The sequence below is a fragment of the Alexandromys fortis genome, unplaced genomic scaffold (genome assembly GCF_014885135.2).
Source record: "Alexandromys fortis isolate MF-2015 unplaced genomic scaffold, M_Fortis_MF-2015_v1.1 scaffold_38, whole genome shotgun sequence".
NCBI classification, from domain to species: Eukaryota; Metazoa; Chordata; class Mammalia; order Rodentia; family Cricetidae; genus Alexandromys; species Alexandromys fortis.
The window spans coordinates 4,060,756-4,082,202 of NW_026067916.1; positions in this window are offsets into that span (position 1 = coordinate 4,060,756).

The window sequence follows — 21,447 nt, forward strand, 5'->3', positions numbered from 1 at the left end:
ACCCATTCCACCTTACTACTGCTAACCAACTGAAACATATCTATGAATACAACAGTGCTCCAAATCCAATGCTATGAACAGCTATGTTGTTGGACGTCGTGACAGTAAATAGAATACTCTCAAATGACTAACTCCTGCAATGTGTTCCTGCCTTTTTACCATGAGAACATTTTGATAAAGTAAAGAATTTCAGAATTGTATTTTTTTATTCTTGCACTCTGTTGATAGGTACTGTGGGACAATGGTCTTGTATCCTGTAAAGATTTGTCATTTGTATTGGTTTAATAAAACACTGATTGGCCAGTGACCAGGTAGGAAGTATAGTCAGGATGACCAGAATAGGGGAATTCTGGGAAGAGGAAAGGCTCAGTTTGCAGTCTTCATCCAGATACAGAGGAAGAAACATGAGAATGCCTCACTGATAAAAGGAATCAAGCCATGTGGCTAACACAGACAAGAATTGTGGGTTAATTTAAGATGTAAGAGTTAGTTAATAAGAAGGCTAAGCTAATAGGACAACCAGTTTATAATTAAAGTAGGCATTTGTGTGTTTCTTTGGGACTGAACAGCTGCGGGACCGGGTGGGACAGAAACTTCTGCCTACAGATAGGGGTATAAATTAGGTTATATGTTATGAGAACAGAAGAGACCAAGCACTCCTACTACATGTATACAAAGGGAAAGAAATCAGCATGTCAGAGGGACATTGTTGCTTCATATTTACTGTACCACTGTACATGATAGCCAAGAAATAGAAACCACCCAAATATCCATGGAGCAAAGTAAAAATTGTGACGATATAGATGGAACTGGAAATCATTGTGTTAAGTGAAATAAGGCACAGAAAGACAATGACCACATGATCTTTGTCGCAAGTGGAACTGGAAATAGTCACAAGGAATAGCTACATAGTAATTATAGATATTTATGGAGTATACTGTGATGTGTGATAATGTAATAATCATGTCAGGGTAGATGGCATATCTATCACCTCCTATATGCAACATTTTTGCATGGAATTATACTCAGTATTGGAGTTCTAGTTTTCAACATTATATCATAGAAGTGGATGCTGGAAGAAATGTGTACCTGAGAGTTACTGGTGTTTTAAGAAGATAAGCAATATATAGAGTATCCCAGACTATAGTGATGCCTCTGAGTTCACCTTTCCGTGGTTGAAGAGACCAGATCAGAGTGGTCATAGCCATAATTCATTGGCTTTGAGTCCTCTTACAGGGATGTGGTAAATGTCTGATAGGCTTAAAATTATTTCATATGTTTTGATCATAATTGAAACAAGCCCCTGCAAAAGCCATAGTATGTGCAGAAAATGAATACTTGGAACATACTAGTAATACCTATGTCTATTATGTCTCTAAAAGTCAAGGGCTCACAAAGTTAACCTGAAGTCTATATGCTCATAATTAGTAGACATAAATTATGAGAATATCTAGGCAGAAGAATGAAGAGCCATTTGTAATAGGCTTTCTCTTTGAGCCACCAACTAGCTCCCAAATCAGGAATAGAGACTTATTATTAGTTATGAATGCTTGGCTTTATCTTAGTGCTTATTTTAATTTGTTTCTCTTTATCTATGTTTTGCCTTGGGGCTTTTTTCCTTCCTTCCTTCCTTCCTTCCTTCCTTCCTTCCTTCCTTCCTTCCTTCCTTCCTTCCTTCCTTCCTTCCTTCCTTCCTTCCTTCCCTTTCCTGTTGTCTCCATGGCAGACTGACTGGGAGCGGCCTGGCTTCTGGCCCTCTCTTTCTCTCTCATTCTCGTCTCCTGCTCCTCCTTCTCTTTCTCTCCCTCCCTCCCCTCTCAGATTTCACCTCCTGCTTATTCTCTCAGCCTGCCAGCCCCACCTATTCTTCTCCCTCAGGTGCCTTAGGCAGGCGAGGTGAAACAAACGCAACACATCTTTACATAATTAAACAAATACAGCACAAACAAATGGAACACACCTTTACATCATTAACCAAGGCAGCAGAAACAGATGTAACACACCTTTACATAGTTAAAGTAGTTAGTATTCCACAACAGTTATAACAGCTCAGACAGGGCGGAATGGTGTTCTTCTTTAATAGTTGACAATACATTCTCAGTTTCTCTTCTACAGTGCACTTAGTCAAGACTGAACCAACTTGTCTGAATCAGAGCTTCCAAGGGAATGGCCTTGTCTGATCTACATACCAAGATCACTTTCTATCACAGGGAGATTTACCTAGGGTTTCCTGATCAAGCTTGGTCTTTGAGTCTAGCTAAGCTTTCTCCTTGAGAGCTTCTAGGGGTAATGAGGCCCATTAGGCAATGAATTATTTTGTAATGAGGCATGTCTCAGCGTGTCAGAAGTGCGTCGTCATCCATCTGTTGTGTAATTTTCACTAAAAAGGATAAACTGCAGTCTACCCAGGCTCTTTTGGAATGGATAGAAATTGGCCAATTCATTTTGTTTTCCCCATCGATGAATTATGGTCAGAATACAAAATCCAGTAGTGAGGAAATTTTGGAAGCGTTCTTAAACTCTCACAACATTTACTCTACATTTCTGTCGAGAGAGTCGTGCTTGATACCTCTTTTCAGTGGCTGAAACTAATCCTTTGCTAATCCGAACCAAAGTGCTTCTCAATTGCTGTCTTTATGACTGCTGTAAGAAGTATAATTAAGACTTTGTGCCTACTTCCCCTTCAATTATACGTCTTACTTAACTGCTGGGAGAGGGAAATTCATCAGTTCTCTTCAATGGAGTGACACTGGGCATCTCAGCCACACTCTGGCGCGGGCTATGTGCACAACCCGCAGTGGGCCAGCACGAAACAGGCTCCATGGTATTTTGTGTGCTCTTTGTTAGTGTTTGGTGGATTTTTTTCTCCTTTTGGTTTTTGTTTTGTTCTCTTGGCTTTTTTTTTTTTTTTTGAGAGAAAGGAGCATGAGGTTGGGTGGGCAGAAGTAGGGAGGATTTGGGAGGATGTAGCGGAGAGGAAAGAATATGAACAAAATATATTGTATGAAAATTTTAAAAAAATGAAAATATAAAAAGTATAATAGGAATCCTATACTATGTTTTAAAGAAATTATAAACTTTATTTGTATTTAATCCCACTTTTAGTGCTGTTGCTTGATTCAGTGCTGTTAATTTAGATGATATTCGGTGTCAATCAGTGCCTCACATCTCTTATCCATGGAAATCAATGTGAGATTTTCTTAATATCTAAGTCCAAAGTCCCGAGACACTTGGCGATTTTCACAATTCTTTGTTGGTTTTTATGGCTTGATAGGATCATAGCAGTCTCTCCCTCTAATTTTTGCACTAAGGCATAAATGTTATCTTAACTTGAAGAATTGAGCCTTTTTTATTTTTGTTATGAAGCTACTCATTGAAAGAATTTACAATGAATTTATAAGAAATCAAACTCCACGCCCTGACTGAACAGGGGGTGCATCTACTACGTCACACTGGCCCCCAAGGCAGGGTGAGCCAGCCAAGCACGTGGCTACCAGAGCCCCGCCCAGTTGTGCCCTGTAGGGGCCAGGATGATGTCTGTGACACCTGTTTCTAACTAGAGCCAAACAAGTGACCCTAGTTTGGGCTGCAGCCTGGGGCCATTTTGAGGCCTGTGGGCCCTGCTGACCATGGTGAGGTTTGGGCCCTCACTGCCACTGAGGGCCTCATCTGGGTCCAAGGCCCGGCAGCACCTGTGGTCTTGTTAATGTCTGTAGTCCGGGTTGTCACCAGGGGGTGATGAAGATGTCCCTGGCCTGTGGTACATATGAAGCCATTTGAATGTCTGTAGGCTGTGGCCACCAGGGGCCATACTGAAGGGAGTGGCCTGCACTGCCACCTGAGGCCATGTTGGTGCCCGTGGTCTGGGCAGCCTTGGAGAGACTTGTCTGGGTCCATGGTCTTGCTGCAGCAAGGGGCTATGTTCATGGTCTGTGCTGTCATCAGAAACCATAGGGAGGCCCATGACGCATGCTCCCGCCTGCTGCAAAGGGACCATTTTTTGCCATGATATTAATGACTGACTGCAGATGCACAGTTGAGAAGGAAAGACATGGAAGACCCCTGCAACAGCACCCTCTGACCTACCCTCCCCCCCCGCAAGTAACAGCCTAGACAGGAAGTCACTGAAAAACCTAAAACTGTGTGATGGAGATGCTGAAGAGTAACCCTCCATGATCGAAGGCTTCTGGTGGAAGTGTGGGGGAGAGAAGGGCTCGGTTCTATCTCAAGGGCAGGCCACGTGACCATGCCGTGCACCGGCGAATATAGAGATAACACAGAGGGGACTTTTTAAAAATCCTTTTACTTCTTTTAGGGGCGGGAGCAATGGGGAAAGGGGACATGAAAGGACTGGGAAAAGATTATGTTCAGGGTGCATGATGTGAAATTCCCAGAGAATCAGTAAAAACATTGTGTGTGTGTGTGTGTGTGTGTGTGAGAGAGAGAGAGAGAGAGAGAGAGAGAGAGAGAAAGACAGAGACAGAGAGAGACAGAGAGAGAGAGACAGAGAGGGAGACAGAGAGAGAAACAGAGAGAATCAAACTCTTTACAGCGGGATCATCGGCTCCCGCCATTTGTCTGGCTTCTTCCTTGATGATCCTGCTCTCCTATCTCAAGAGCAAGGTCAGATCATCTTTCCTTGTACACAGTGTTTTAACAAACCAGCATACTGGGTAGAGTAATGACTAAATTGATCCCCACATTTTACTCCCTTCCATAGTAAGAGAATATTTGAGTGCCAGATGCTGATTATATTATGTAGCCCCCCTGTGAGTCCAAGTACAGCAGTCTGCCCAATTTGTTTTAGTTAGGCAAAAGTGATTTTCTCCTGAAGACTCGTGCCTGCCCTTCATTCACCTTCCCCTCACCTTTCTGGCTGCGATGTGGATGTGGCTATCATAAACCATCTTGTACTTTATAGATAATGGCACCAGGAATAGGGAAAACTGTCTAAATCTCTGGCGTCCTCATACCATCCCTGGGTGATTATATCTTGCATGCTTTGTAAGACGAAAGTAACATTCTGTCTTGTCTGTATTTTCCTGTCTTGAGTGTCAGTGACTGAGTTTATATCCTATCAACGCAGTGACCATCAGATGCTCTCTCTTCATATCAGCACATCTCTTAAAAACAGGGTTTTCCTTCTAAGAGGAAGTCAAGGAAACCAAGCCTTCTCCTCCTTTCTATATTTATGTGCAACTTTCTGTAAGCAGGGAAGATGAATACGGACACTTTCTTTAAAGAAAGTTGGATATAAAGACACTTCCTAAAGAAGTTTGTTGAGTGAGCATCTAGGAAGTTCAAAGTATTTTCAAGGGAAGAGGGAGAATGGGATCATAAAGTCCTGCCACTTTCTGGGGGAGACAATGTACAGAAAATTACCAAGCTGCTTTTAAATGTTTGGGGAGAGAGTCAGTTTTCTTCAGGGAAGCAGACCCTGAGAGGCTCCTCATACTCCAGCTGATGGTTGCCCATCCATGTACAAACCGGCAGCACTAAATGGACTCATGAGTATTAAAAAGCGAGACCATGAAGTTGGAGGGAAAATGGAGGGGGGGGGGATAGGGGCAGAATTAAAAGGGGTGTATGCCATCAAAACTCATGATTGTGTGAATATCATATACTTTCAAAAGGAAATGGAATAAATGGAATAAAACAAATGGAATAAAAATCCATTCAGTTTGGATAGAACCCTGGGAAATTGTGGAACACAAAGACACATTGGTGGAGGTAAAGTGATAGAAAGATATCTGTTAATTTGATGCTTACTGTATAACAAAATACAGCAACATTTAGTCCCCCCAAGTCATTGTTATGATCACTTGGAAGATAAACTGGGATTGGATGGCCACAGTCACGTGTGTGCTTGAGAAAGGGGTGACTGGGTTGCTTCAGTGCTCTCCCATAATTCCCCACTGTACTGTCTGGCGTGTTTGTTGGCAGCAACATTCGAAGAGCGGCAGAGAAGTCAGGTTTTTATGCACAAGTATTTTTTTTTTTCCAGGGAGGAAAGGATTTATTCCATCTTACAGATTACCTTCCACCATCAAGGGAAACCAAGGCAAGACGCTTGAAGAAAAGAAAACCACAAAGACAAAAATACTGCTTGCTAGCTCGTTCCTTCGCTCACGTTCAGCTACCTTTCTTATATAATCAAGGTCCACCTGCATAGGGATGACACTGCCCACATTGGGATGGGCCATCCTATGACAATTAATACTCAAGGAAACACTACATAGATATGTCTTAGCCAGTCTGACTTAGTTCCTTAACTGAGATTTCCCCAGATAATTCTGTACAATTGACAGTTGAAGCTAACTATATTATGTTCTTATTTATGAACTCAGGAACCACGAGTCACAGATTTATTATAGAAAATGGATTCCATTCAGTACACAGTCATAGAATAAGTCATAGAAGAAGATACATTTCTTTTGCCTGCTCGTTTGTTTTGTGGCAATTGACTGAGTAATTAATGTTTAAATTCAAATACCCCAAATAGTCATTCTTTTTTTTTTCTTTTTAAAATTGTTTTTGTTGCAATATATATTTTTTTCTCCACTTCCCTCCCTTCTTCTCCCTCAGCTTCTACCCTCTCCTGTGAGCCCCATGCTCCCAATTTACTCAGGAGTTCTTGGCCTTTTCTCTTTCCTATGTAGATCCATGTATGTCTCTCTTAGGGTCCTCTTTGTTGTCTAGGTTCTCTGGGGTTGATGCACAAGTGTTTTAAAAATCTGTATGGTTTTACATTGACAGTTAATTGACCAGGCTCATAGACAAGAACTGGAAGAAAGCCGTCACTGTCCTACAGGAAACCTTGAAAATCATCAAGCGACAATATTTTTAGACTTCAAGGTTTCAGATATCAAAAAAAAAAAAAAGGTGGACTTTTTAGTTGGTTTTCAGTGAAAAAAGTAGATCACAGACTTGGAGATCAACCACAGATACTGCTCCACCATTGTCCTTTCACATGAAAGAATTAATTTGTTAGGACAGTTTGAGATTTTTAGGGCTTGGCTCAGTCAGTGGGTAAGGGCACTTGCTCTGCTTGAGGACCTGAGCTTCGATCCACAGCATCCAGGTAAACAAACAAACAAAAAACAAACAAAAAAAAAACCCCAACCCCCCCAAAACCAACAAAAAAACAAGCATTACTGTTCATGCACAGAGGTCTCACTGGCCAGCTGGCCTACCTGAAGGGTGAACTTCTGATCCAGGGAGGGACCCTGGGTTAAGGCAATAGGGTGGAGGAAGCCGTAGATGATGGCGTCCATCCTCCTCCTCTGACCTCCACATGCTCCTGTATAGGAACAGATTCCTTCACACTTACGTGCTTAACACACACACATACACACACACACACACACACACACACACACACACACACACGAGCATGCACATGAAGAGTTTGCGATTTTAGAAAACTGAAGAAGGTAGCATAGTTCCCACATCTGATATCACTTACTCTGAATATTTTTTTTTTTTTTGGATTTTCGAGACAGGGTTTCTCTGTAGCTTTTGGTTCCTGTCCTGGAACTAACTCAGACCGGCCTCGAACTCACAGAGATCCACCTGCCTCTGCCTCCTGAGTGCCGGGATGAAAGGCGTGCCGGGCTTACTCTAAATATTTTAAAAATTGGTATGTTTGTTATAATTAATGAATCATTGATGACAGAATTAATATCGAGTCCATGTGTTTAGATTATTTTTTATATTTCTACATAGTGACCTTTCAACTTTAGAATCCTACCCAGGACCCACACTCCCCTCAGTTATCTCATCCGCTCAGGCTGCTCTTGGCTGTGACAATTTCTGAGACTTTCGGTATTGTTGATAACTTCGACTGTTTTCAGGAATGCGGACAAGACGTTTTGTAGGCTTTTGCTTTGTTGGGATTTCTCAGAGGCTCTCCTTGTGATTAGATGGATTGATAGTAAGAAGGAAGAGTGCCAAGGTCAGTAGCTAGCCACACGTATTAAATGGAGATCCTCTCCACACGACTTCCCACTTACAAGCCTTGTGGGTGTGACTCTTGCTCCCTTGGTCCAGTGAGTTTCAGTAAAGTTTCTCCTCTTCCCTTTCCTGCACTTTTTAGAAGGGCCGTCTCTCTAGTCAGTAACAAGTATTAAGTTACTCTACACTTTCCTCCTTGAGAGTGCAGAACCTGTATTTATTATTAAGAATTAGTCTATACTGAAGATTTATTTATTCTTGCTAATTTATTAATGTACTCATTTGTTTATATCATGCAAATTCATGGTTATTTATTACATACATTAGGCTCTAGTCTCTTACTACATTATTTTGATTGTTTTGTTCCAATTGTTCCAGGTGTGTAATATATCAGCTTAGCTGATATGAAATGCGTGCACGCACGCGCGCTTACACACACACACACACACACACACACAATTTTGCTTTCAGTTTTTCATTTTCTGTCATTCTTTCCTCTGTCGGGTCTCATGGCTCTGTTTACTTTCCCCTGAATTACTAACGCACTTCACGTTACATCACCCAACTAAAGCCAGCTTCTCTTCCAAATGCTCTTTGATTAATTCTGATCATAAGATAGGTTACATGGTAGACATCCAGGTGCTACTGCTTAAACAGTGCTTAAAATATTGAAATAATCTTAAGAAGAGGGGAAAAGAGGGAACATTTTTACAGGAAGATATTGCTTCCCATCCTTCCCTGATCTATACATATCCAATCACTATTTGTCTAAATTGTGTGTGTTTGTGTGTGTGTGCGCACACGCACAGAACACATAACAAACTTGTCAGTACTATCTAGTGTTTAGTAATTCAGAATTGTCCTTTTATTCACCTAACATTTGCGATTTTTATGCTAAGTATCTTTCAAAGAGAAAGAGCAGATACCAAGATGAAAAACAACTTGTATAGTTTCTATCCTTGGAGGTTTTAGCATGATAGAAAAATTAAGCAATACTATGATCTTAAGTTTGGGGCTTCATAATCTATAATTCAGTATTTTGCTGGGATATGAGATACTGTGGAGAGTATATGATAGGATGAAATAGAGGAAATTGAAGGGGTGGTGTAATGAAATTCAGAACCAGAGATTTTATCAATGGAGATGTTCCACTAGATAAATGCTTTTATAATAGGATTATGCTGGAGAGAAATTTTGGGGGAGTCAATATATCAGTCCATAAAATTAAAATAATCAAGATGGATGTCAAAAGATAATACTGTTGGGGGTTGGTGTGTGAGAAAAAGTCTAAATCTTGGGATAGAATAATCATTGAATGATGAGGGACTTCCCTCTGGATGCTGTGAATACCACTGGTTAATAAACTGTCTTGAGCCTGTGATAGGGTTGAATATAGATAGGCAGGGAAAACTAAACTGAATTCTGGAAGAAAGGAGGCGGAGTCAGGAAGAAGCCATGTAGCCCCCCCACCCCCACCCCTGAGACAAACACAGGAACCCGGTAAGCCACAATCTTGTGGCAATACGCATATTAATGGAGATGGGTTAATTTAAGATATGAGTTAGACAGAAATACACTTAAGCTATTGGCCAAACAGTATTGCAAATAATACAGTTTCTGTGTCATTATTTTGGGAGTCTGGGTGGCTGGGAAACGAGCAAGCAGCCTCATACAATAATTGAAGACAGGCCATGTTGGAATTTAGTAAACTGTAAATGCGTTAAAGTGCTCCTCTACTGTCTCTTGGTTCCTAAGATTGTTCTCCTAGGAATTTTATAGTCAGAACTGAGAGATAAGTTCATCTTAGGCATTTCCAGGATGGTATATCACCTGGATTGAACTAGAAGGGAAGCAGAGCCATATGGAAGATACCATGTGATAATTGTAATACACAGGATAATTGGAAGCCAAATACGAAATCACCAAGTGGAGTCACAGTACGAGAGAAAGTGAAATCTAGTAACCAGTTAACCGTGTTATTCAGAAATAGCCCGAGTTCTCATTATGTCATAGGAGTAGAAGTGATGGAGATCATTTTGATCTCATGCGTAGATAACACAGCTTAAAAGCTCGGGTAAGAAACAGGAACACGAGCATCAAGGAAGTCGTAGGAAGACAGCTCAAGAGTAGACCACTCAAGACCAGTGTTAGAGAAAGGCTTTGCTCTTTTACACGAATCGGTGAAACTAAGCAGAGTAGAGCATCTTTCAAGGCTAAATGTATCTGCAGGGAGAAAGCAGATTTTAAGCATTATTATAATTGAAAGAATGATTTTTTTTTTAAGACAAGCCTGAAAGTTTGGCAGAAACAGGGAATGGTGAAGGGGGGAAAGTGGAGGAGGCAGTGAGAGAGGAAGAGAAGGTCAAAACTCAGTACCATGAACCAAAAGCATACCTGTAAGACGTTCCACTCAAGAGAATTAAACACAGGAATAAAAATATCTTCTCGCCAATGGCAAATCGGTGACTAATAATTGCTCAAATAATCGAGTGAAGAGTGAATGAAGAGCCTATGCTCTTTGTTTATTTGAGCTGTCGGCGCTTAGATGAGCTGTGAACAAGAGTAGGATGTTAAGACAAAGATTGTACAGACCGCGTCCAGAGAATACTGTGAAAACCCTGGCGCGTTATATATCAATCTGGTCAAGTCGTAATGCAAACTACTTTCCCCTTCCGTTAAACATGGATTCCTTTCACATACGATATAATATGAATACAGTTTCTTCTTCCTCTCCTCCTCCCAGTTTCTCTCCACACCCTCCCCTCCTTTACTAATATATAAAATGTGTGGAACAACACAGCTGGGCTAAGATCATTGTCATTTTCGGGAAGAAATGCAGCGGTTCTTTCTTCTGCGGTTTTCTACAATCCCCATACATTTTGATGTTCATCCTCCTACCCGAGGGGTTTTCATTTGGGGAGAACAACAGAAAGTGGGATGTGGGGACTGTGTTGTGAAAAACATAGAGTTAAGCTGGAAAGAAAGAGCATCTTCCCTTGCTTGCTGTTCCTCATCTCTCAGCGTTTCCTGCTATGGCTGAAGAACTAGATGGGTGAGCTCCACCCAGAGGAATGAAGCTTCCCTTGTGTCTGTTCGAGCAACACAATGAGCCGAGAATCTGAAGCTCAATTTAGACTCAGATGTGAAGAACGAAACGGCTGAAAGGTTTGAGATGAAGACACAGCAACTTTAGATGACCCCACAACATGACAGGATTATCACCTGCAGTGAAGTAGCTTACAGATCCCGTTTAGAGGCTTCCAATAGGTATTTGATATTCCATTCTGCCACACAACGATTTGCCTGTCCTTACCTACTAATGTGTGTCACCAGTTACCTACCTTTATTAATTCAGTTCAAGTCAGTTTCCAATTCCATATTGCACTGGAGACTTAAGAAAAATCTATGTACCTCAATTTCTCCATTTAAAAGTCAAAATAGAATCCACAGCATCTCGTAAAAGCGTTGCCAGTGTAGTATAATGAACTTTCCCCCAACTCATTTGAGACCAAGCTGCTGATTGACTTCCCCTCCTCCCACGAGTACTCATCCCTTACAGCGATGTTTTCCTACGCAATTTTAATTGATACATTACTATTCATTTCTCAGACCTCATTAAGGCGTCACTAATTATTCTGCATGTCTTCTACTTAAGATTTTGGTGCAGAATCACAGATGTTAATTGTTACACCTCTTTAGTCCACATCAATAAAGCAAGAGTTCTTTGACTCTTACATCCTTGACATGAAAATTACAAACCTTGTTTTGGAAAATGCCCATCGATTTGCGTATATTTAGGTATTGGGCCTTTGCCAGAATTCTCTAAGATCTGTCCTTGTACCCTGTCAGGTTGTGCAAGAATTTGGTGTATCCCCTTGTGCTCATTTCTCTCATTGCCATATATTTTTTAAACAGATACTTGTGTGGCAAGTTATGCAGCTTTGTTCAAAGAATTTCAGAGCTGACGTCATCACTGTTTTCACCAGGAGAATGCATGAATATTGTGATGCACTCATACAGTGAAACAATGGAATACTGATTAGTATTAAAAGGAAAATGGTGCATGCCGAAGAGATGGCTCCGTGGGTAAAGCGTTAGCTATGCATCCCTGAGGCTCTGAGTTCTAGACTTCAACCCCACATAAAAGGCAGGTGTGGCTACGCATGTCTGAAGCTATAGCTCTGGGAGGAAGGTGGATCCTGAGGCTCACTGACCAGCCCACCTAAACAAGTTGATTGGCTCCAAGTTTAATGAGAAACTATATCTCAAAAAATAAATGCGGAATGACAGAAAGAGACTGATGACATCGTTCTCTGGCCTCCATATGGGTATTCATGGGTGAACCAACCCTGTCCCTAAAATAAACATGGAAAATATAATGTGTATCACCATACAAATACCTTTCAAAATGTTGATTTTGAAAGGAGTGGCTCCAGATATGAAAACTGTATGAATCCATTTATATGAAACTAGAATAGACGAATTTAAACTGGTAACAGATCATAACAGTGGCTGTCCGAGGATTGCAACAGAGTGAAAGGAGATAATAACTTTATTGCCAGTATCAAAATATTTTGTTCCTTAATTAAGGTGTTGATTGTATAAGTATACTCATGTAAAATTTGTGAAGCTTATCGTATAAAATACACATTTTAATCCAATTGAAATAAACCTGTGATAGATTGTTTCACCTTGGAAGACCACTTTTGTACCTCACTGCACCCTTTCTTCTTTACTTCACTATGTGTCTCTGGGTGCAGTATTAAGGCTTCCAGAAAAGCAGGCTCACTGAATGTTTGCCTGTTTATTATAGCAAAGAATTGACTTTCGAGGTGATGGGAGTTGAGAAGTCCCATTGTCTACTATTTCTACAGAAAACTAGCAGTACAATTCCGTCTGTGTTGGAAGACCTGGAAACCGGGGCGGATGGTGTAAATTCCGTTCTTTCCACAAACGGAATGAATGGCGCCTGTTCATAGTGTGAGAGAGCGTTAGTTTACTGAGTCTTCTTGCTGAAATGTTAACTTCTTTCTAAAACACTCTCATAGACATACCTAAAAAATAATGCTTTATTAAGTGTTAATTTCTTACAAAAACACTCATAGACATACCTAGAAATACTGCTTCATTTGGGGACTCGATGACCTGGGTAGGTTCACAGATAAAATTAATCAGCAAAGTCTGGATCCTGTAAGAATGGTGAGATTTTTCCATCTTCCCCTCCCTCCCCGCCTATGGGTAAAGAAAGGCTTGGCCATGGGAGCAAGGGCAATACAAACTTCCATTTGTAGATCATTGTACATGTATTGGAGTTTATATGTCAGTCTTGGTGAACATCATTAGTACGGGGCAGTGGGGTGCTGTGCACACCACACTGGTGAGCACTGAGGGAGTCAAGTGTGTCAGAGTTGAACGCAATACCATGATGATGGGAGCAGAAGAGGCAGCTCACCGCAGCTCTCTCCAGACCATGCAGTGGTGGTAACCCAGTTCTTTTATATTTCTTGCCTGTAACAGATGGATCAAGTAAGTCAGTAGCACACACTTTATAATCTCCCTGCTTCCACTATAGGCTAAAAGTTGCAGAAAACGGACGTCATGACATCACATGGGAAATAACACAAAAGAAAAGATTGCCCAAAACAAAGCCACCCTTTAAAGTTGCTTCATACTGAAAATATATTCTGAACAAAAGTTTCTGCCAGTTATTGCTTAGGCGGTGAGGTGTATTTTCTGCTCACAAAAGGAAGGAAAGCATCCCTGGGAAATAGAAATTGAGCTAGCAAGCCCTTGTACTAATGTGTATGGCTGCCTGGGTCTTGACAAAAAGACATTTGGCAGCATGTTCTGAAAGTGCTCCAAAGGCGAGGCAGTGGGCTGATGATAAAGTTTGGAAGTGTCCCTGAGCACAGCACTTAGATCAACACATGTCTGTTGCAGAACACACATACAGTCTGCCTCGGGTTCAGCCAGTCATATCTCATTCTTATGACCATAATTACTTCGTATAGTGGTACATAACCAAAGCAGAATAACAATACTTAAATGGCCCCTGCTGAGCTCACAGAAAGGTAACAAAAATGCAATGTGGGGAAAATGTCAGAAGAGACCTCTTTTCTCTTCTGGATGCTGAGCTATAGAATAAATTTGGTTTTATGGCATTCATCTTACTGTTACCAGTAGGGAAAGCTCTTAGACAGATTTGAGATTGAAGCCTATTTTATGTAGGGCAGAATGAATAGTTGGGGGGATTGGGGTTTTGATAACATAGACGTCTTTATTATTTAAGCCAAATTGAGTTGGTGTCGTTCTTATATGAAATAAGTGTTAATGAATTTAAAAATTAAATTATTTTAGAAGGTGAATGTAGTAGAGTTCTACTTGCTGTCACCTGTGTATTACTGTTGGTATAGGGAAGAGCCACTTTAAATGACTGGCCTGAATAGATCTGCTGTTCGTACATGTACCTCTTCTGTTTGATTTTGAAGACCTTCCTGAGATTATGGTCCTTCTATCTAATGTGTTCTTGTGTGAGAAACCCTACAGACCCATTCCATAGAGTCTAATGTGAAATCGGATTAAGAGAGTGTTTGTTGAATATTATTTATTTGTAAAGTAGAATTTGGATTCTTTTTTAAGGACAAAAAGATTACATCGTGGCCACTTCCTAAGCAACCTAATTTGGAAGGCTTTCGTCATGTGCATGAAGAGAGGCCGTGGGAGATGGTTTTGCTGAGCACTGTGGAAATCATTAACGATCTGGCTTGTCTCCATTTTTTTTCAGCCACTCTCATACCCCTCCCCACTCTACTTCCAGTATGTTCATGTTTTCCCAGAATAGCTATGAAATCATGTCATTAGCCTCCAAATCAGCCATGCTGACAGAGTACAGAAAAATTGATCAACTTATTTCTAAGAAAACACTCCAAAACAGCCAGGAGTGCTTCCAAACAGAAGGGAGGGTCTCGGGTGCACTTTTACATCTCGTTTCTCTTTTCAGTATGGGAAAGGGCCACGGAACTCTGTCCTCACAATGACTCCTCCATGCGGTAAGCACCCCATCTACTCTCATTTCTGCACATGGCACAGGGTTGGTTCACTAGTTAGCCAAAGTAGGTGGACCCAGGGGAGCTTCCAGACTCAGAAAAAAAAATCTATAAAATATTTTAAAGGGAAAGTAGTGAATGAGGAGATGTGAGGGTGACAGATGAAAGGTAAAATATAAGAAATGGGATTTTTTTTCCCTTTTAGGTCAACCTATAAAATCAGTGAGTAGTGACTCGGGGTTGGATGTTGCAGAGGTTGTGCAAGAAAACAGAGAGGTTCACAAATAAAAACAGGATACAATAATTACCTAATTGGTGGGCTGTACAGTAAGTCAATTCAATTTTTATGAAAATAATATCAGTACTTATTTCATAGTTTTTGGAGGGCTGAGTGGAAGGAGCTCCTATTGTATCAGAGGGGTTTATTCTCCCTTTGATTAGAGGAGCGGGGCCGGGGAGCAGCTGTGGAAGAGCACACAGATGATGCTATCCACTGCTTTCCTTTCTGCAGAGTCCACTCTCTCCAGGAACTTCAGAAGTGCTTAGGGAGCTGTAGCTCCCCTATCCTCCCAGAAATCCTATGCCATGGGTACCGCTGTATTTCCATTCTGCAAATGAATAAGCTGGCACCAACAAGGTACTTTGGATACTGCCAAGATTACAGAGTTAACAGGTGATAGAAGTTGGACCCAGAGGGGGCTCAGTCTTCCAGGCAACTGCGTCCGGATGTCTAGTCACTGTCTTCCTTATCTGTACAGTGTGAGCTGCCTGAGCGGACTCCCCCCTGGCTCCCCCCTTCTGCTAAGAGCTTTCCTCTTACGAATTTGTAATCTTGTGTTTTTGTCTGCAAGTATGTTTATGTATAATCAGATACACTTGCATAGATGTAGCTTAATAGACCACATTACTTGTTTATTTTAATGCTTATTTCATGCGTTTGTGCACCATATGTGCACAGTGTCTACGGATGTCAGAAGGTTATGAGACGCCATATGGATTGCTAAGTTCCAGTTCCCTTTATGGAGATAACTTGGGATTCCACCCAGGGAGTGTTTTGCCTACAGAATGTTTTGGTCCAGAGTGTGAGCATGCCTTGTTTTGTTCTAGCAACAGAATGTTTAACTATGACTGTAGCTTGCGACCTTCAGTTGGTATGTTCACTTCCTTGTATCGTGTTAATACAGTCTTTTGTCTTTCTCCTACCTTTTGAGGTCAGGGGTATATTAAGCTGTTGGAAATTAAATGCGGGTGAATTTTCAGTACTCACTGGAATTCCCTCCCAATACTATCCTATATGTTTCTCCATTTTATTGTCTTCATTCGTGTCTTCGCAGTCTTTACTATATTTCTAAATCCCCATGCCTCTACCCTGGCGAGAGGTATTTTTGTCGAGGCTGGTCCCTGACAATGGATGATGGGAAACAAAGCCAGGTCCTCCACAAGAGCAGTAAGTGCTCATAACTGCTGAATTATCTCTCCAGCCCCAGAACACATCTGAAAAATCTTTACACATTCCTCAAGGGAAACTTAAAGAGTTTTTCATAAATGAGATTTTATTTTTCCCAAAATTTTGTAAAATTATTTTTTTTTTTACTTTTCGAGGACACCATATATGTTTTCCCCCTCTATTTTAGTAAGGCTGTGAGTTATGTTGGTTGACTTTCAATGTTTATAGCATTTTTGCATTTCTGAGGTAAGCTACATTTGCTAAATGGCATGCTTTTTATGTATAGCTAGATTCTTATTGCATGGAAGACAGAATTGTACTAGATTATAGAGTGAATTGTTAACATCAATGTCTTTATTGTTTTTAAAGGTATCTATTAAGAGCTGTAGTAATATTTCTTCTCTTATTCTCAATATTTATTAAACTGTCAAGTCAGGAATTTTGCTTACAAAAAGTTTGCTTAGACACTTTAGGCCCCTGGACCAGAGGTAGACAGTGTAACCTGGGAGCTCAGAATCTGAAGTAGACAAATACATTTCTTGGCTTTAATAACTGTATTCAAGTATCTGTCTAATCATTCAACTCAGGCATCTTAAGGTTGGCATTTGGTGATGCTCTCTCTTCAATATTAAACATATTTTGATATTTTTGTATAGAAAGATCTTTTAGTACAGCACCTGAAAATTTTGAGTACTGTGTTAGAGTCTCTTAGTCTTAGAAAAACGTTCTGGAATGAGTGAGCATTGTAGTCGTTTTAGCAGACAGTTAACCTGGTGAGGCTGCCTCTATGCCAGGGGTCCAGCTTTTGAAACCTTTATAGTTGCCCGGATCCATCCCTGAGTGCCCCTGAGCATCAGGCTGGTACCTGGATGTGTCTACACTGTCCTTCAGCCACCGAGAAGAAGGAGGCCAGCAGTGACAGCTGATACTCAGGCAGCTCTCTTCTGTTTCTAAGCTTATTGCTTTTTATTTGATTTTAATTCTCTACAATGATTGATATTTTATTTCCTAAATATATGCCCTCTGAACCCAAGTCAACTTAAACCTCTGAGCACTGATGTGAAGAATATAAATAAACGGGTGAACAAGTAAGTACTCCACCAGTGTTTTTCCAATTATGAAGCTATGTAATTCTTACAGGAGATGTAATATTTATCTTTTCTCCACCAACATGCTCATTTTTTAGTTTGAAGAAATTACTAGGAAGATTTATGTACGTATTTATACTTACATTTTTGCTTGTATATCCCCTTTTTAATTTCACATCATGTCACAGAGTGTCCCCCTCTATCTTTGTGGCTGTGATGTCACACAGTGTTCCCCTCTGTCTTAGTGGCTGTGATGTCACACAGTGTCCCCTCTGTCTTAGTGGCTGTGATGTCACACAGTGTTCCCCTCTGTCTTAGTGGCTGTGATGTCACAGAGTGTCCCCTTCTGTCTTAGTGGCTGTGATGTCACACAGTGTCCCCTCTGTCTTAGTGGCTGTGTTATGTCACATCAGCCTTACTTGTAGACACTCATTGCAATGAGCCATTGATCTGGTCAAGGTCCCTGGTTTTTAGGACACCATCATCACTGGAGCCTCACTGAAACTCCTCTGGGATGCCCTATGGCTGCCCTGAGTCTGAAGACGCTGCGGGTACCCTTCCACAGAACCTGTCCCTTCATGTACATATGTGGTAGATTTTAGTGTGGGCCTGGGTGGCAGCTGAGCTGCTCAGTCTTGGCCACTGGGGCACCCCATCAGGCAAGGGGCAGAGTCAGCTCTTCTACACCCATGTCTCCAAGGCCTATGAAGGAATATGTGGCATGAACCTTAACACAGGTCCTGGCTGAGACAGGACCACAGGCACAGACAGCGTTTAGCCACAGTCCAGGCCCAGGGGTCATCCCCACATGGCAGAGCGGGCCACTCAGGTCAGTATGACACAGCTTCAGCGTGGCTCTTAGACACCAACATGGCCTCAGGTGGCAGGCCAGACCCCAGGCATCCCCACAGCCTTTGCTGGTAACATAAGCCAAGGACATCAACTTAGAGTCTTAGCTGCCGTCGGGCTATGGACCCAGACATGGGCCTTAGCCACAGTTTTGTCCCAGGCGTTACCATGGCACTGGGTGGTGGCATAGCCTCTGTGGTGGCAGGTCTCTGGAGCACCTACCTGGCCACACGTGGCCACCTGGTCATCGGTCATCCTTGTGGCCTTTGGTGACAACATGAACTGCGAATGTCAACACAGACCTTGCAGTAGGACTACACGATTCTTTTCTAATACAACATAATATGAACACACCTTCTTCAAAGTGGCCAGGAGATCACGTTTTCTATTTAGCTTCAAGGATTGTAAACAGGAAAGTTAAGGTGTGAACCCACCGGCTCACACCATTTTAAGTGGAACCAGGACATCCTTCACTGTCTCTTGAACTGATCAGTCCTCCTGGGTGATCTGAGGGACTCAGTATGCTGCTGCGGTGTAAGGAACCCTAATCCATTGGTTTAGCCATTCATTTATTGACTGGCTGCGTGCTTCAGCGACAGCTGTGGGTTAGAATACATGTGTAAACACACAGGCTGTTGACTCAGAAGCTGATAAACCAGTGACTGCAGCACAGAGTAAATGCTGTAGTGGATCCCAGATTTATTTATTTGACAAATACTAAATGGCAGATTTTCTTTCTTGAAGACTAAACTCTCCAGAACATGTCTTATTAATATCCCCTTTTTTCATATAATCCCCCATTTCCTCTGTCTTTTCAATCATTTCATATTTTATTTGACTATCATTTATTAACAAATTGTTGCTAAAACTACTTAAACAAGAAACATCAGAGCATGCTTTCTATGACTCAAATGCTAGGTGCTCGGGCTTCAGCGTTCTTTTACTTTTTTGAAAGTTGTGTACATTTATGCATAGTATGTTAATCTGAATCATCCCCCCTTTGCCTTTTGGTCTCTTCAACTCCCCTGCAATCCCTAAAACATATCTACCTGCCAGCTTCATGCCTTTCTTTTTTATAACCTACTGAGTCCCATTAGTGCTGCCTATACATGCATGGTTTGGGATCATCCAACGGAGCATGGGCAGCCTGCCAGAACCACTCTCTCTCCCTTACCAGCCATCAACTGCTGATAGCTTCTCAGTCAGAGGTGGGTACTTGGGAGACCCCCTGCTCCCATGCTGGTGTTTTAAACTACTGTTCCATCATCATAGCTGCTGTGAGTTCCTAGGTACAACAGCCACGTCACGTCCTGAAGATATTTCATAGTGGTCATCCCTGCTCTCCAGTTCCTGCATTCTTCCTGCTTGCCCACTCTCAGTGTTGATGGAGCCTTGGGGAGAGGAGGCACAGATGTCAGATGCCTTATCTCTAGCCGAGCACTCTAGTTCTCCTCTCTTTGAACACTTACTAGTCTCTGCATTAACTGCAGCAGTAAGAAGCCTCCCTGAGAAAAGTTGGGAGCAACTCTATGAACGTACAGAAGGCAGTTTGATTCACATGACCTTTTACTAAGACAACATCAGTAGATCCTCACCTTGGGCCCACGACTTCTTTAGCCATGTGTTTTGGCCATGTTTATAGGACCAGGCATGCATTTCCTCCTGCAGAGCAGGCCTTGCATCCAGTCAAGAGAGCAGTTGGCCACCCCCATAGATAGTCTTGTCACTGTCGTACCATGCACATCTGTCTACTAAGTCAGCACTGTAGCGCGAAGGGTCTAGGGCTGGTTAAGACCACTGATGTCTTTCCTTCCCCAGCAACCTGCACTGCACCTTGCAGTGCTATAAACTGTAGTCAGCTTGGAGAGAATTTTCAAATCAGTCCCAGACTGAATTATGGCTTGGAATGAAAGAGCGTGGTGTCTTCAACAACAGGCGGTTACCATGCAGTTATGGGAGGCTGTATGTGAAGACCAGTAAGATGATTCCATGGGCAAAGGCATTTGCTGCTACCCCTGAATTCAGACCCCAGAACACTCACAGCGGCCAGAAAGAACTGATTTCTACAAGTTGTCCTGTGATCTTCATATGTGTGACACTCTCTTTTCCTATGTATGTATGTATGTATGTATGTATGTATGTATGTGTTCACTTATATTTTATTACAGTCTGTTTTATTTGCTTCTTGTTTGATTGAAACATCCTTAGATATCAGGTAAATGGAAATTATTTTCTACTTTGGTGGGAGTCGGATTTTTTGCCTCTCAGAATCACTTTAGATATAATTTTTAAATACGTAAGACTTTTTTCAGGAGAACTCTATGAATTCAAAATTATGTAATCATATATGCATTCGCACATAGCTAGGCAGCGTTCATCAGAGTCACAGCAGGGCATTGCTGCCATGGAAAACAAGTACATTACATTTCCATTATGGCCTCTGCACCACTGGGATTATCTCTAATAGAAGGAATTAGTAGCTGAGTATTTCAGCATTATGCAAATTAGAATGAGAAAACTACTTCGAGCCTTCTACTTACTAAATTTGTGCCTACTCCTGATTTTAATGGATAAGCATATTTCGTATAAGAAATATACAAAACGCATTAGTTCCCTTGATCATCTGAGCCTGTGTTTTCTCTATTTCCTACAAGTTCTTAGTGGAACAGGATTAAACGTGGAGTCCCTCTTGTGTTTGTTCAGGCAGTAATAAATTTGTCCTGAAGATAATGAATATAATTGTTCCAGTGTCTTCAGTGATTCAGGAGCACACGGCCCTTCTGCTGAGAGCCGTGTGAGACAAGGCGTGCACATTTTCAGCTGAGGAGTTTAAGGATTTGGAGACCAACTAAAGACAAGAAAATTGTGCATAGAAATACAGAAATGCTAAGTTCAATCTTGCTTCAGTCCTGGAATGATACAGTATCCTTCATTTGCTGAATAAAATCCTGTCTGTCTGTCTGTCTGTCTGTCTATCATATAGCTACCATTTCAGTACTGAACCAAGTAGTAATTTCTTTCAGAGGTTATAGTACAATAGAGAAAACAGAACTAAACGCTAGAA